The 15984-nt window shown below is 37.7% G+C and overlaps 1 protein-coding gene across 5 annotated transcripts in view; it reads left to right on the forward strand.

Annotated features, from left to right (window-relative positions):
- The first annotated feature begins 10656 nt into the window (after positions 1–10656).
- LOC106871259 (eukaryotic translation initiation factor 4 gamma 1) overlaps positions 10657–15984 on the forward strand; it is a 94326-nt gene continuing 88998 nt past the window's right edge. For 2 of the 5 annotated variants that reach the window (XM_052976720.2, XM_014917618.3), the window contains exon 1: positions 14815–15655. The gene's annotated coding sequence lies outside the window, so the exon portion shown is untranslated. Of the gene's footprint in view, positions 13028–14814; positions 15656–15984 lie in introns of those variants that run through there. The other 3 variants (XM_014917620.3, XM_089341106.1, XM_014917619.3) reach the window with 3 other exon arrangements.

Here is a 15984-nt window from a genome sequence, read left to right on the forward strand (position 1 = left end):
TCTCTTATCTGTTTTCTTGCTAACATCAACTTTGGTCTTTGCTAGATTAATTTTAAGGCAATTTGATTCCAGGTTTTGCTTCCATACCTGGAAGCTTTTCTCCAATTCTGAATAAAGATCAAGGTTATGAATGTATAGTAGTTCCTTTGAGCAGCCAGTTTCAAATTCCTCTGTTATGGCCTGGAGGACTATGATGAACAAAAGGAAACTAAGAACTCAGCCTCAGAGAATCCCTATGGCCCTTTGATTCCAGGTTGTGCTTCTATACCTGGAGGTTTTTCTCCAATTCTGCATAAAGAACAAGGTCATGAATATATAGTAGTCCCCTTGAGTAACCAGTTTTAAATTCTTTTGTTATAGCCTGGAGGATTATGATGAACAAGAGGGAACTAAGAACTGAGCCTCAGTGAACCCATACTTGTACACTAAATTCATTCTTGTACTAATGGCCAAATCCCACCCTACTGACAGCACTGCTATACAGCAGGGCTTGTATAGCTCTATGCTGAACTTGCAATGTATCTTTTTCCTTTTATCTTCTTTTTCTTTCAGTCATTGGACTGTGGCCATCCTGGGCACCAGCTTGAAGAATTTCTTCAATCAATGAATCAACCCCAGTACTTTTATTGGTCTCTTTTACTGAACCATTAGGTTACAAGGGTGCAAACACACCAACACCGGTTGTCAAGCGGTGGAGGGGGACAAACACAGACACATACACACACACACACACTGGATGCCTTTCAGTTTCTATCTACCAAATCCACTCACAAAAGTTTGGTCAGCCCAAAGCTATAGAAGATACTTGGCCAAGGTGCCATCCAGTGGGAGTGAACCCAGAACCATGTGATTGGGAAACAAGCTCCTTACCACTCAGCCATGCCTGCGCCCATATGTAGCTTTTTTTTTCGTTTTACTTGTTCATAGTATAATATTCTTGGCTCCAATCTGAAAAATAAGGTGAAGAATACTATTGCTCACTATACTTTGCACCACTTCACTTGGACTGCCACAAGGTGGTTTGAGTGTGTGTGTGTGCGTATATGTGTGTATGCCTGTGTGTATGAGCATGCTTGTATGTGTGTGTGTAAAAATATGGGGCTGGGGGGGAGTGGGTGGATGGAGTTTGATAATTTTCATTCATTTTTCACAATCTGCTCTAAAGATAGAAAATTATCTAAGATAGAGAAAAAAAAAAGAGAGAGAGAGAGAGAGAAAGAAGGGGGTATAAAGAAAGAGTGTAAAACAGGGTGATTAAATAAAACTTTCCATTATCCATTAAAACATTGCTGAAGTCAAAGTCCAATGGAAGACCAAACGTGAGGAAAACAAAATAAACAAAGAAACTAAAAAATGAATAGTTTTTGATTGTTATTCTTTCTCTGTTTGAAACAGCTTTGATTGGCTCAGTCACTACACAGACTGAAGATGATAGGATGAGGTGAAATTCTTATCATTAGACCTTGGAACCATTTATGTAGCTTTCAATGAAATATGTTTTACTATAATAAAATGGGTCATGAAATAAGTTAACGTCAACTACAGGTGACAATGTTATTAACAGAGGGTTTCTCTCAAAATATTCCTTACCTTGTACCATCATCATTGTCGTCATCTCATCATTATTTAACGTCCACTTTCCATGCTGGCATGGGTTAGACAGTTTGAGCTGGAGAACTGCATCAGGTTCCAGTCTGATTTGGCATGGTTTCTCTATGGCTGGATGCCCATCATAATGTCAACCACTCTGAGAGTGTAATGGGTGCTTTTTACATGCTCCCAACATGGGTGTCATTTACATTAGACTGGCAACGGCCACAACTACAGTTACACTTGACTTGACATGTCTTCTCAAACACAGTGTATTGCCAAGGTCTTGGTCACTGGTCATTGCCTCTGTGAGGCCTAACATTCTTCTGAGTCTACCTCTTGTCCCATGTCTTCCTGGATCTGCCTCTTCCATAGGTTCCCTCCACATCCACATAGATATACATATATATATAAAGATAGAAATATACAGACATACATAAGATCATAAGCCACTGAGGCTGGTTTTGCTTTGAGGACAGCTGCATAAAGAAGTGCCAAGCTCTAATTGTAGAGGGAACCTGTGGAAGGAGTAGACCCAGGAAGATGTGGGACAAAGTGGTGAGAAAAGAACTTTGGATGCTGGGCCTCATTGAGGATATGACAAAGGACCAGAAGTTGTCGTGATTTGCTGTACTTAAGAAAATATGTCAAGCTAAGTAAAATCGCTGTCATCCATGCATACAGGCTTGTCCTTTACAGATGCTGGTACCACATATAATGCACTTATACCAGTGCAGTGTAAAAAAATCTGTGCCGGTGACACGTAAAAAGCACCCAACACACTCTGTAAAATGGTTGGCACTAGGAAGGACATCCATACATAGAAACCATGTCACAGCAGAAAATAGGTGTCTGGACAGCTCCCCAGCTGGCCAGCTCCTGTGAAACAATCCAACCCATGGCAGCATGGAAAACGGATGTTAAATGATGATGATGATCCCTCCAGAATTAAGAAAATAAAGTACCAATCAAGTACTAAGACAGCTGTGATTATCTGTGACCTCCCTCAAAATATATATTACTTTGAGCCAACAACTAGAAGCCATTATTATTACCTCTTCCAAGGAAGGAGGTTATGTTTTTTTCATCAGCATTGGTTTGTCCATCTGTGTGCAAAATAACTCAAAAGGTTGTAAAACAGTATTTGATGAAACTTGCAGGAAAAGTTGGTAATGACACAAGGAACAGATGACGAAATTTCGGTAGTGATCCGGGAATTTCTATGGATTCTTGAAGGATTTTTCATTTCTTATATTTACTTTACATGAAGTATTACAATGTTACGTTCTTTGATTATTTCCCTTGAAAACACATTCATCGTTTCAATGTAACCTATGGTGGCGTTGCTGTTTCCAAAGTTTATTTTCATTTCTCTATTAGTAATTTTACTGACGTTGTGTGCGTATCACTCAAGTTTTAGGTAATTGTTGTTTCTTTTTGGTTGTATGGTGAAACTAGTTTACTGTTGTCATTGATGTATTATAACTCCTTCAGATGATTCCTGTTTTTAAAGTTTAAAAAAAAAAAAAATCATATGGCTGTGTTATTTTTTTTTTAACCCTGCCAAGGAGGTTATGTTTTTGCCGGCGTTGGTTTAGGAAATTGGGCGATTTTTCAGCCTGCATGTATATGGGTGGAAATGAGCTGCTTGATGAAGGTCTGCGCTCTCCGAGTACTTTTCTAGTTGCTAAAAGTGAGCAAATTCCACTGAGGTCAACTTTGCCTTTCATCCCTCCAGGGTCAACAAAATAAAGTATTAATCAAATACTAAGATGGATGTTATTAACAGTGGTCGCTCTCTCAAAATATATATTATTTTCAAATTTTGGCACAAGGCCAGCAATTTTGGGGGAGGAGGTAAGTTGATTACATTGATGCCAGTGTTCAACTGGTACATATTTTATCAACCCCAAAAGGATGAAAGGCAAAGTTGACCTTGATGAAATTTGATCTCAGAACATAAGGATGGACAATGTATCACTATTTCCCTCGAAATATATATTCTCTTGAATCAACATCCAGAATACATTATTGGTGGTGGACTGGTAGAATCGTTAGCACACTAAGCAAAATATTAGTGGTATTTTATCCGTCTTTGTGTTCTGAGTTCAAATTCTGCTGTGGTCAACTTTGCCTTTCATCCTTTCATGGTCAATGAAATAAGGACTAGTATCCCTTGCCCTGAAACTGATGGCCTTGTGCCAAAATTTGAAATCGCTATTATTGCTAAAAGAGAGCAGTGAACTGGCAGAGTCGTTAGCATGCTGGGCCAAATGCTTAGTAACGTTTCATCAGTCTACATTCTGAGTTCAAATTCTGCTGAAAATGACTTTGCTTTTCATCCTTTTGGGGTCAATGAAATAAGTACCAGTTGAGAACTGGGGTCGATGTATCCCTTCCCCCCAAATTTCAGGCCTTGTGCCTATGACAGAAAGTATTATTATTGCTAAAAGAGATCAAATCCCACTTAGGTCAACTTCACTTTTTATCCCTCCAGAGTTGACAAAAAGTACCAATCAAATACTGAGATGTATGTTATTAACTGTGATTTCTCTCTCTCTCAAAATTTATATTGCTTTGTATCAACTGCCAGAAATAATTTCTATTACTAACAGCAAGATGGCAAGCTGGCAGAATCATTAGAGTGTTGGTAAAAAAAATGCTTTGTAGTATTTCTTCTGATTCAGGTTCTGAGTTCAAATTCTGCTGAGGCTGACTTTGCCTTTTATCCTCTCAAGGTCAATAAAACAAGTATTGGTTGAGCACTAGAGTCAATATAATCGACTCCCCCACAAAAAAAATTTCAGGCCTTATGCCATAATTTGAAATGATTATTATTGCTGAAAGAGATCAAATCCCATTGAGGTGAACTTTGCCTTTCGTTCCTCCAGGGTCAGCAAAATAATGTACCAGTCAAGTACTTAGGTGGATGTAATTTACTGTGGTTTCTCTTAAAATATAGGTTGCCTTGTACCAACTGCCAGAAATCATTCATCATCATCATCATCATTATCTTTTAACATCTGCTTTCCATGTTGGCATGGGTTGGATGGTTTGACAATTGGAGCCTGGCCAGCTGGAGCACTGGCCAGGCTCCAATTGTCTGCTTTGGCATCGTTTCTATGGCTGGATGCCCTTCCTAATGCCAACCACTTCAAGAGTGTACTGGGTGCATGGCCCCAGCACAAGTGCATTTTATGGAACACTGACATGGGTGCACTTCATGTGGCACTGGCAGGAGTGCATTTTACATGGCACCAGCACCTGCAAGACAAAGACTTCTTGGCTGGGAGAGGGAGTGGGGCCACAGAAATAAGGGGCATGCCAGTATGTATGGATAGCTTTGATTTTACTTAGCTTGACATATTTTCTCAAGTACAGCAAATCGCCACAAGTCCCAGTCCCTTGTAATCTTCTCTGTGAGGTCCAGTATCTGAAGATCCTTTATCACCACTTTATTGCTAAAAGAAAGGTAGCAGACTGACGGAATAGTTAGCATGCCAGACAAAAAGCTTTATGTCTTATGTTCAACTGCTTCCAAAGTGAACTTTGTCTTTTGTCCTTTGGAGGCTGATAAAATAAGTTGCAGCCAAGTACAGGGGTCAGTGTAATCAACGTGCCCCATCCCCTAAAAATTACTGGCCTTATACTAAAATTAGAAAGAACTGTTGTAAAAAGAAATACTCAGGACCTGGGTTGGTTGATATTGGAGTTATCCCCCTTGCTAATTCATGTTGAATTGTAAACGCTTGAAGGAGATTTTATCTACTCATTGCATGGATAATTTCAGTTAACCCAAGTTTTTAAAACTCACCATGTTATTTATGTGAGACCTTGTCATCTTTTATTATTCTTTTTTGTCCTAGTCAGTGGATTGTGGCCACGCTGGGGCACCATTTAGAAGAGTTTTGTAGAACAAATCAGCCCCAGTATTTATTTTAAGTCTGGCACCTATTCTATCCATAGAGTAATACTGGTCAGACCAATGTCTGAACTGCTTCAGCTTCCTTTTGTGGCCTATATTTTTGATTCCCCATACCTTTGTTAGATTGTAGAATGTTCTCTGGGCTTTGGATATTCTGTTCTCTATATTGTCAATTCCTCACCTGTCTTTCTTGACTGTTGCTCTGAGGTAAACAAATTCTTTGATGTCTTCCACCTTATTGTTGCCAATTCTCACATAAACTTCTTGTCTGGAATTATTCCTTAGTGTTTTACATTTTTTTAGGTTGAGTTTAAAGTCAATTCTGTCAACATTCTCTGCCAGTCTGTGTTTTGTTCTGGATGTGTTTATGAGGTTCCATATAATGCCTTGTAAGGTTCCATATAATGTCATTCCCATGCCTTTTTTGTTGTTTTTCACATGATCCAGTCTGTCACAATGAGAAACAGGAAGCCTGATATAACTGGAGATTGACAAAAATGGAAGAAAAAACAATGGACAGTTTCCCATTCACATTCTTAAGGGGAATACTCAACAAAGAGTCTGAAATGATACAGTTGAGATGGCAAAGGGCATCAACAGGATCAGTGATGAAATAAAATGCAGATGGTGGAACTAGGTTGGATGAGTCCTCGGACAATATCAAGAAAGCAATTGTATGGTGGCACTAAAGTGGCAGCCTGAGGGGAAACAGAGCTATAGGGCACACTAAAACCACATGGCAAAGGACCATTCACAAGGAAAGGAATCAAGAAGGGTGGAAGAGTTGGAATGAGACCAGAACAATGGCAGAAAACAGAACTGGCTGGAGAGATCATGTTACAATCTTGTGTGCCTCATATCATGGAAAGAACTTACTAACTTATTGTCAGGTGTGTGCTTGCTGAAGCACTAAGTTACAAGGATGTAAACATACCAGCATCAGTTGTGAAGCACTGGGAGACAAACACACACACTTGATAGACTTCCACACAGTTTCCTCAACCAAATTCACTCACAAGGAATTGGTTGATCCAGAGCCATAATAGAAGACATTTGACCAGCTTGCTGTGCACAGAAGCAAATTGTTGATGCACTTAATCAGCACCAGTACATTCCAAATAAATATATGTATGTGCATATGATGGGGTGCTGAAAAGTTCCTGGCTTTGGGTAAAAGAAAATACAGAAGGATCAGTTAATTATGATTTTATCCAACATAGTCCCCTCTCAGATTTACACACTAATTACAGTGGTCCTTCAGTTTTCCTAAGCCCTGTAAAACTCAGAAGATTGGGCCTCCACCCAGGCCTTTCAGGATACCCTTAAAGTCAGGAACTTTTCAGCACCCCCTCATATGTATATATGTATGTAAGTACGTTAGTCAAATCATCATTTAACATCTGTTTTCTATGTTAGCATATGTTGGATGGTTCAACAGGAACTGACAAGAAAAAGGACTACACTGAGCTCCAGTATCTGCTTTGGTATAGTTTCTATAGTGGATGCCCTCCCTAATGCCAACAACTTCACGAAGTGTGCTAGATATTTTTCTTTTTTACATGGCGCTGACACTAATGATGTCAGCAAATACTCACAAGACAAGATCTCCCCAACCGAGAGTTGGTGTAATATTAAAGGAGGTGAAAGATGATAGAGGGTTTTACTAACATGATAAATAGAACTCAAAACACCACTGTATGTATCTGTATATATTTTTTAATCATCAAAGGTTACAAAGTGTGTGTGTATCTATCTATCCATCTAACCTCCCCACCCACCATTCTTGGGACGGTCATGGGAGGAGAGTCTTCAAGTACTTCTCTATAGGGTCCTATTAGAAGCAATGTGAAGGTGCATGGCTTAGTGGTTAGGGTATTCAGCTCATGATTGTAAGGTCATGAGTTCGATTGCCAGGGGCATGTTGTGACCTTGAGCAAGACACTTTATTTCATGTTGCTCCTGTTCACTCAGCTGGCAAAAATGAGTACTACCTAAATTTCAAAGGGCCAATTTTATCACATTCTGTATGATGCTGACTCTCCTTGAGAATTACATTAAGGGTATGCATGTTGGTAGAGTGCATAGCCACTTGCAAGTTAATTTCACAATTAGGCTGTTGCTTTGATTGGACCAACCAGAACACTCATCACTGTTATGAATGGAGTACCAGTTAGTTATCAGAAGCAACAGTCATTACACTTTCCAGATGGATTCACAATTGTGACCAATCAAGACTATGAATATTATTCAGAATCTTGTTCTTGTTCTACTCCCAGATCTCCTACCAGTCGGCTCAGCTTGACGAATCCATCTTGCAATTCTTTCTCGCAACATTCTAATTACATGTTCATAGTATTAGAGCTGTGACTTCTCAATGCATGCATATTATGAATGTGTATAATTATGTGTGCCTGTATGGATATATTTGTACATATGTGTCCATGTGTGTATATGTATGTGTAGTAAAATATGCATGCATGTGTATGTGTGAGTGAATACTCATTTTGTATTTTCCTTCCTGTTTTTAGTTTTGTATTTATTTTTCCATTTATTGAACTGCTTAAAGAGTAGACTATTTGAAAGAAATATACATGCAGGTGTGTCTGTGAGGGAAGAAGCTTTCTTCCCAACCATATGGTATGGTTCCAGGTTCGGTCCCACTGCATGACACCTTGGGCAAATGTCTTCTACTATAGCATCAGGCCGACCAAACCCTTGTGAGTGAATTTGGTAGACAGAAACTGAAGAAGCCTGCTGTATGTATATATATATATATATTAGCAGAGATACCTGGCTTTTCTTGGAATTAAAATGGCATAGTTTGTGTATATTCACTGTCCTGTACTTGTTAACACTTTCACCATCCGCAAAAAATTCCAAATTTTATTTAATTTGCTTTGTGGGAAGGACTGTTCCAACGAAGTCGTATATTGTCCTTGCCTTCAAAATGCGGAGTAGATGGAACAGGGACAACTGACGAAGGGTCATACTCTTTATGTGGCATGTCTCGTTTCTGTTTGTCTTTTTTTCATTGTTCAAAAAAAGTTCATTTTCTGTTTTCCTTTCTCGTCGTGTTTAAGGTTTTTTTTGATGTCCTGTACCCATATATGCATACATATAGATGTAGGTATGTACATATATGTATGGATATATGCATATATCTATATATCATTTATATTCATCATCATTATCATCATTGCTTAATGTCCGTTTTCCATGCTAGCATGGGTTGAACGATTTGACTGAGGACTGGTGAACCAGATGGCTACACCAGGCTCCAATCTGATTTGGCAGTTTCTACAGCTGGATGCCCTTCCTAACACCAACCACTCCGAGAGTGTAGTGGGTGCTTTTACGTGCCACCGGCACAAAGGCCAGTAAGGCAGTACTGGCAATGGCCATGCTCAAAATGGTGTATTTTATGTGCCACCTGCACAGGAGCCAGTCCAGTGGCACTGGCAACGGTCTCGCTCGAATGTCTTTACATGTGACACCGGCACAAGTGCCAGGAAGGCGACGCTGGGCACAGGTGCCATCACGATTGAAACAGGTGATACGGGAAAGTGCAGCATTGATGACAAAACATTTGTGGAGTAAATAATGGGCTAATTCGACTAAGCGACATGTCATGCCTCTGTTTGAAGTGTTCCAGGCCCTAACCGGTCATTGAAATTGTGGGTTATGTAATTTTTGAATGCACTGAATAGCTGTCAGTGGATATACTTTCCTTTGCAGCAGCTGGCCCATTGTCTGAAGTTTTAACACCTCCTTCAGGTTTGTTGTCCTACATCACTCAAGAAGTAAATTTGGAGGAAATGTAGTCGTAACAGGGAAGCAATGAGCTGATAGACTTTCCCTTGAACTTTGAACGTTGGTTCACTTGCAGGTTAGTTTCACAAGCAGGCTGTTCCGTTAATTGGATCAACTGGAACCCTCGATGTCGTAAGCGACGGAGTGCCAACAACTCTCCTGATGTCCTTTCAATATTTTAAGTGGATTAATAAATATTAAACAGCCCCTGCTTCAGAAATGTATTAATTTGAATTTATTAAACACCCTTCAGTTCTTTACTTTTCAAAGTTTATTCTATATCTTAAATATATATCTAAGCTGTCTCCAGAAAACTAGGCCACTTCTAGTTCCGATTTTGATGGATATTTGGTCTGGTACTGTATATATTGATTACTTCCAAATTCTTGGTGAAGGCACATCACTCAATGGTGAGGTTGTGAGTTCAATTCCTGGACCAGGCTGTGTTGTGTTCTTGAGCAAGACACCTTGTTTCATGTTGCTCCAGTTGACTCAGCTGCAGAAATGAGTTGTGACATTACTGGTACTGGTGCCAAGCTGTATTAGCCTTTGCCTTTCCCTTGGATAACATCAGTGGTGTGGAGAGGGGAGGCTGGTATGCAGGTCTTCCATAAACAGCCTTGCCTGGACTTGTGCCTTGGAAGGGAACTCTCCAGATGCAATCTCATGGTTATTCATGACCAAAGGGCTGTCTCTCTCTAACTTTTGCCAACTGAAAAGAATGTTTTCTTAAGGAGGTCTGGTAAGTCAGAAACATGTCTGTTGCTGTAACCAGTTGGTTTCAAAGACACGATCCCTTCTGATCTGTATCATCACTTATTTTCAAACTTTTTCAGTTGGTTGATTTTATTAAATATCTTGAGAAGTGGATCATGATTAGCTGATTGCACAGATAATCCCAGGTCATCAAAGTTTTCTCACTTTACATATCTGAGATCCAATTGTCTTTGTGTTTACTATGTTGAGTAAATAGTGCTGGTATGGCTGTGAGGGTAAGAAATTTGCTTTGCAGCCATGTGGTTTCAAGTTCAATCCAACTGCAAGGCACTTTGGGGCAAAAGTCTATATAACCCCAGGCTGACCAAAATACCTTATGAGTGAATTCAGTTAATGTAAATTGAAAAGAAACCTGTCATGCCCCCCTCCTCAATACATATATGTATAAACACACGTATGTGTGTGTAAGGGCATATTTATATATGAATGTGTGTCTCCTGCCTTGTCTTGACATCACATACTAATTGTAAACAGATATCACCATGATGCACACACTATCATTTATTTGCAATCTCCATGAAATGTCAAAACGAGGGTAAAATATCACCTTTCTTAGAAACAGTTGAGGATTCGTGATGCGTAGAGTGAGTTTTTTTTTTTGTGTATGATCTTTGCTGTGAAGATTTTAAAGTTTTATACTCAGAAATTTTGTATGAAGTATGTTGGGCCATGTTGTATGATATTTGAAAGTATTTTATTTTGATGGTTGGGAGATGTTGTTTGATGATTGTATGATTATATTTGATGAAGTGTTTTGTGATGTATGTTGGGAAATGATGGATTTATTCCATCATCCGCCACAAGTTTTTAGACAACTAGTCAAAAATATCAATAATTGATGTCTTATCACTAACACAGCTTAATGTCCTTGGCCAAGTCATTTAACTTTCATTCGACCAGTCTGCTTAAGCTGTCATGCAGTCAAGTCAGTACAGTAAAGCTTAGTATTGGGCACAGCTTTAAACTGCATTCAGTTGTGGGGTCCTGGCTTGGAAGTTCCAAGGGTTTGAGGAGTGTAGAACCACCTCCAGTTCCTGGATCTAATCTGACCTGGAGTAGTAGCACCTATCAGGGTCCCAACAATGAGTTAATTAGCATATCAGGGCTTGCCCACCAATGCATGTGAAGACTAGATCCAGCAGACTTCACAGAAGCCTTCATGTTGCAATGGAGGGGACGGTAGCTGCAACAATATATTGTGGTGAGCAGAGAATAAGATGAGGCAAGACATGGTCTGCATCCATCTCCATCTTCACTTGTCTTGACCTAGTGTTGCCACTGGGTTAAAGATGGTCACAGATGGGAAAGTGAGGTTGATGGTAACACGTCTTTCCTTCAAAGTCACTGAGCAAGTCATTAGTCATCCTCAAGGATGTCTAGATGGTCTAGCAGACGAACATGAAGGTAAAGCTTACTTCTTCAGGGAGAAGGGGTTTATATTTTGTTAGCTGAGATCAACCTTTCTTTCCATCCTTCACAAGTCAATAAAGTACCAGTCTAAAGCAATGAATTGGTAGAATCATTAGATCATTGGACAAGATATCTTGCAGGGTTTTTTCTGCATTCAGACTAGGTCTCCAGTTTAAGGGCATACCTTCCTCTCTCCCTTTCACTGGTTTTGAAGGCCCTGTGTAAGACCATAGGCACAGCCCTTCCTAGAGCCTAAGCAATAAGAAAAGAAGCTGGTGAAGATAATAGGATCCTGAATATTCTGAAAATGTTTCCCCAAATATCATGAAGTTTTTATGTCACAAAAACCATTCTTTTTAATTGTTGTTGAGTTTATGCTTGTTTTGGAAAATTTTTCCTGAATTTCTCCAGAGTGCAGTTTGGCCTTTATCAATTCCAAAATTGGTTGGTCTTTCTATGAATTTTATAAAGAGTTATGTTTTGTTTTCTTTAAGAGTTTTTGTTCCTTTATTTGGATGTTCTTGAAGGTGGGGTACTGGTGATCAAACTGGAAAATGTCTTTGGGGACATTCAAAGAAATAACAGTGAAGAAGGTAGAAATATTGATTTATTACTTGACCCTATCACAAGGTCACACTCCTTTCTAATTTTCAAAAGAATTTCATTACTGAAATTTATTTTCAGTGTAATGTTCATAACAATTCTTTAGTGTCACTTTACATGCGGTCGACTTGACCATTTACACTTTAACATGCTAACTCTAACCTCTATCTTAAACCTGAACATTAATTCTAACCATAACACTGATCCTTATTAGGTAATTTCACAGCATAGACTATGGATACTGCAGTAGATCACATGCTAAAGTAGCACCAATTTTTCTAAGTCACCTAAGTTGCTACCATTTAGTTCTCATGTAAGTAAATTAATTGCAGCATGCAGTAAAGTCTTTTATCCAGATACTCAACAAAATGCCTGCAGTGCAGTGGAAATTACAAACTGGGAGTTGGTATATCGATACTTATGTCCATTCAACCAGTTCGCCTTTGATATGGGATCTTTTCTTGAAGGCCAAAATGTGAGGAAATATGTTTTTAATTCTCTGGTGGTGGTGAGGAAAACAAAGCTCAATACTTTAATACATTTAGTTTGGTGAGCTGTAGTTTTATTCATTTTCATGCTTCTGATAGGCTTGGAATATTGATAAAACAAAAATAAACCAGCAAAAGTTTTAAAAAGAAATTAATCCAGGGCATAAGAAATTTAGGTGTATATATCTACATATAAACTTTTAAATGCGCTCTCACAATAACAGCACCTTTGTAATAGCTGGATTACGACTTGAATTGGAATTTATCTCATCCAGTTACCTAAACCATTTCAACCTCAATGATGGACAGGCACGAGACCAGAGAGGGATGGTGAAAGAAAATACGAACACTTCAATTTCACCTCAAAGGTATGCAAGACGGAATTTTGAAAAAATTGTATTGTAATATTACCGGTATCTAGAAGGTATTCATTTACATTCCAGTCTTTTATAGAATCGTTGTTATTAATTGTTTAGATGTTAAATGGCAGAACGCGGGTCAAAATATCTTGCGGTATTTACGTTACGTTTCATTTCATTCTGAGTTCAAATCCCGTCGGTGTCAACTACCCCTTGCAGTTTGTTTGATAAACTTCAGACCCATAATATTCAGTACCCGCTTCCAAAGTTTATTTAACCTTGTGTTGTTATGAGAAATCACGAAGGGATAAGTAACGGAAAAGTGTGCTGGACAAAATGCGTTACGACTCAAAATTTTGATTCGCAGTTATAACTATCGATGAACGTTCTTTGAAAAAGCATAACTGTCGCAACTTCACATTTCTCCACCCACAAAAAAGCGAGCCCTTGTGCCTCTATTATATCTATTTCTATGTCAGGGAAAAAAATTAAATGTTTTGTTTAAAACAATGTTGAGACATCTATTACTGTATATTGGAAAGAGTTTTATTATTTTGAACGAATTCCATTTTTTTCTTTATTAAAAGGTACATGAAAAATAGATATGTATGCATTTTAAAAAATAGGCAGTCCGTTACGTATATTCAACAATATTTGGGTACAATGCTATTTCTAATCTGATGGTTGGAAGATGAATCTAGGTTTTAGACGCTAACAGATCCAATGAGAAATCAAATAATGAAGTTTTAGAAAAAACAAATTTACTAATTAATCCAAGAGCAATCATAATATGTTACTATTAAAATGAAAAGAAAAATATAAATGCACAAATTGAATGAAAATCCAGATATGAATAAGTATATATAGGTACATGTATATAACAAAAACAAAAAAAGATTATTTCATTAGTGTACGAAAGTGTATAAAAGTCAAGTAAACTAATCTCTAAACACATGTGGAGTTGAAGGTCATAAATTCGTTATAGGTAACGATGCAAAAATTAAAGGGAAGGATTAAGTTTTACAGGTAAGAAGTCTGGCAATAATTTTAGTGGACGACTCATCAACAGGTTTCATACTGCTTAACGTTGTCAGTGACTAGGTCGCAGTTTCGAGCTACGAAATCTTTGATAATATATTACAAACAATAAATGTTGAAATAAAGTTAAATCTTTGCATGTTTGAATGGCTAACATGTGTCTTCCACGCCACAATCGTTTTTAGTTTCAACCCCACGGTCTCAGATAAAAATACTTGCCTGGCAAGTTACAACTTCGTAAACTGTAGTTTTGGTTTTCTTTTTTTGTAATAGTTAACTGATGATTAATTCTAACAGAAAACGAACTGAGGAACAATTTCTTAATGTATGTTAGCAATGTAAGATTCTTGTAATATTTATCAGCGAGTAAAAGAGTCATAAAATTCTGGTTCCGTTAATAGTGAAAGAAAGAAGGCAGCCTATAAAATTTGTTACGGCGGCAGAACCACAACAAAACTCTTTAAAACTACCTGAAATTGGGAGCAAAACAAGCCACATTTATACGCAAATAAGGCTGCTAACTATATGAGAAAACTATTTCTTTGAAGAAACAAACACTGAAATAAATAACTGTAAATTTTTTAAAATAAATATTAAAAAACTGTAATTTACATATTTCGAGAAAAAATTTTTTTTTATATATAATCGTTTAGTTTTATTTATATTTTTAAATTACATATTTTTATCCGTTAATCAGACTAACTCAGCAGCTTTTTTGTTGCTTTTGTAATTTTATTACTTTTTTTTTTTTTTTGCTGAATTCTAAAACGAGACTCCTCCTCCTCCTGCTCCTGTTCCTCCTCCTCCCACTTCTACTCGCGTGGGCAGTGTCGTCCATTAGAGACCTGTAGTAAAGACTTGAGCTTCTTTCCCAGACACACACATAACACATTCTTAAAGGGGAAAAATAGGGGAAAGAAAGAGAAAGAGAGAGATAAATACCGGAGCATACATATATATATGTATATATATATAAATAACATACCTGTGACCAACAACTTTTTTTTTTTTAAACGAGTTGTGTTAGCTCTTTAAATGACAAGATTGCTGTAGTAAGCCGTACAAACTGTTTTTCTATCCCCTTCACCGATCAAGAAGTTCGTATGTTTCTTGCCGCTAAAGTCAACTTCCAATTCAATCAATCTTGGTCGAACGTGTTGAAGAAGGCATATCTCCACCAACATGGTAGTTTGTAGAGGAAGACACCACCTCCTCGCATCTTCTTGGTCTCGTAATTTCTTGCTGTCTGCATCCTAGGACGATTAGATTCATTTTTTTCCCCAGTATGAATACAGACCATGTGAATTTTGGGGGGTTTTCATTTACCCTTATTTAAAGCTGTGGACATCTATTTTTTTCCCTACCTAAAACTGGATTTTTACAAGCACTGGAAACAAATTTTTCTTCACTAATTTCACTTTATATTGATCGTTTATTATTTCTTTTCAATACTAAATTTCTTTTTGGAATTTTCACCTCAAGCTTGGCTCTACAAAACCCGAATTCCATAACACTTCTTTTTACACAGACAAACAGCATCATACATCTCCATAGCTTTTCTGCGATATAACAAACACAATTGCATATTTTTTTCCCCCTCATCAGTGATCCTTGAATTCAAACGGACAAAAATCTTTTAGCGAAGTGCTGCTCTGGTAAAAATGATTTCTTTTATTTATATTTCTAAAAAAGAAAAATTACCAAAAAAAAAAATTAATACTTAGTATGGCGATGAATTTAAATGTCAAGCCTCTGTTCGCATTAATAGGGAGATAGAATGGTTAGATTTTAGTATTTAATTTGTGTTATTTACTTTGAAGAGTTAATTTTATTACAATTCTCTCTGCTGCATTTTTCTGAAAATCAGATTTAAGTTTTATCAATTGCAATGTCTTTCATCTCCCTCGTATTATAAGCAAGAAGACCTTGACGAGTTCCTATGTATTTTTTTAATACCTCACTAGCTATAAAACCCACAAGATAT

This window comes from Octopus bimaculoides, chromosome 24 (assembly GCF_046866305.1).
Source record: "Octopus bimaculoides isolate indiv1 chromosome 24, ASM4686630v1, whole genome shotgun sequence".
NCBI classification, from domain to species: Eukaryota; Metazoa; Mollusca; class Cephalopoda; order Octopoda; family Octopodidae; genus Octopus; species Octopus bimaculoides.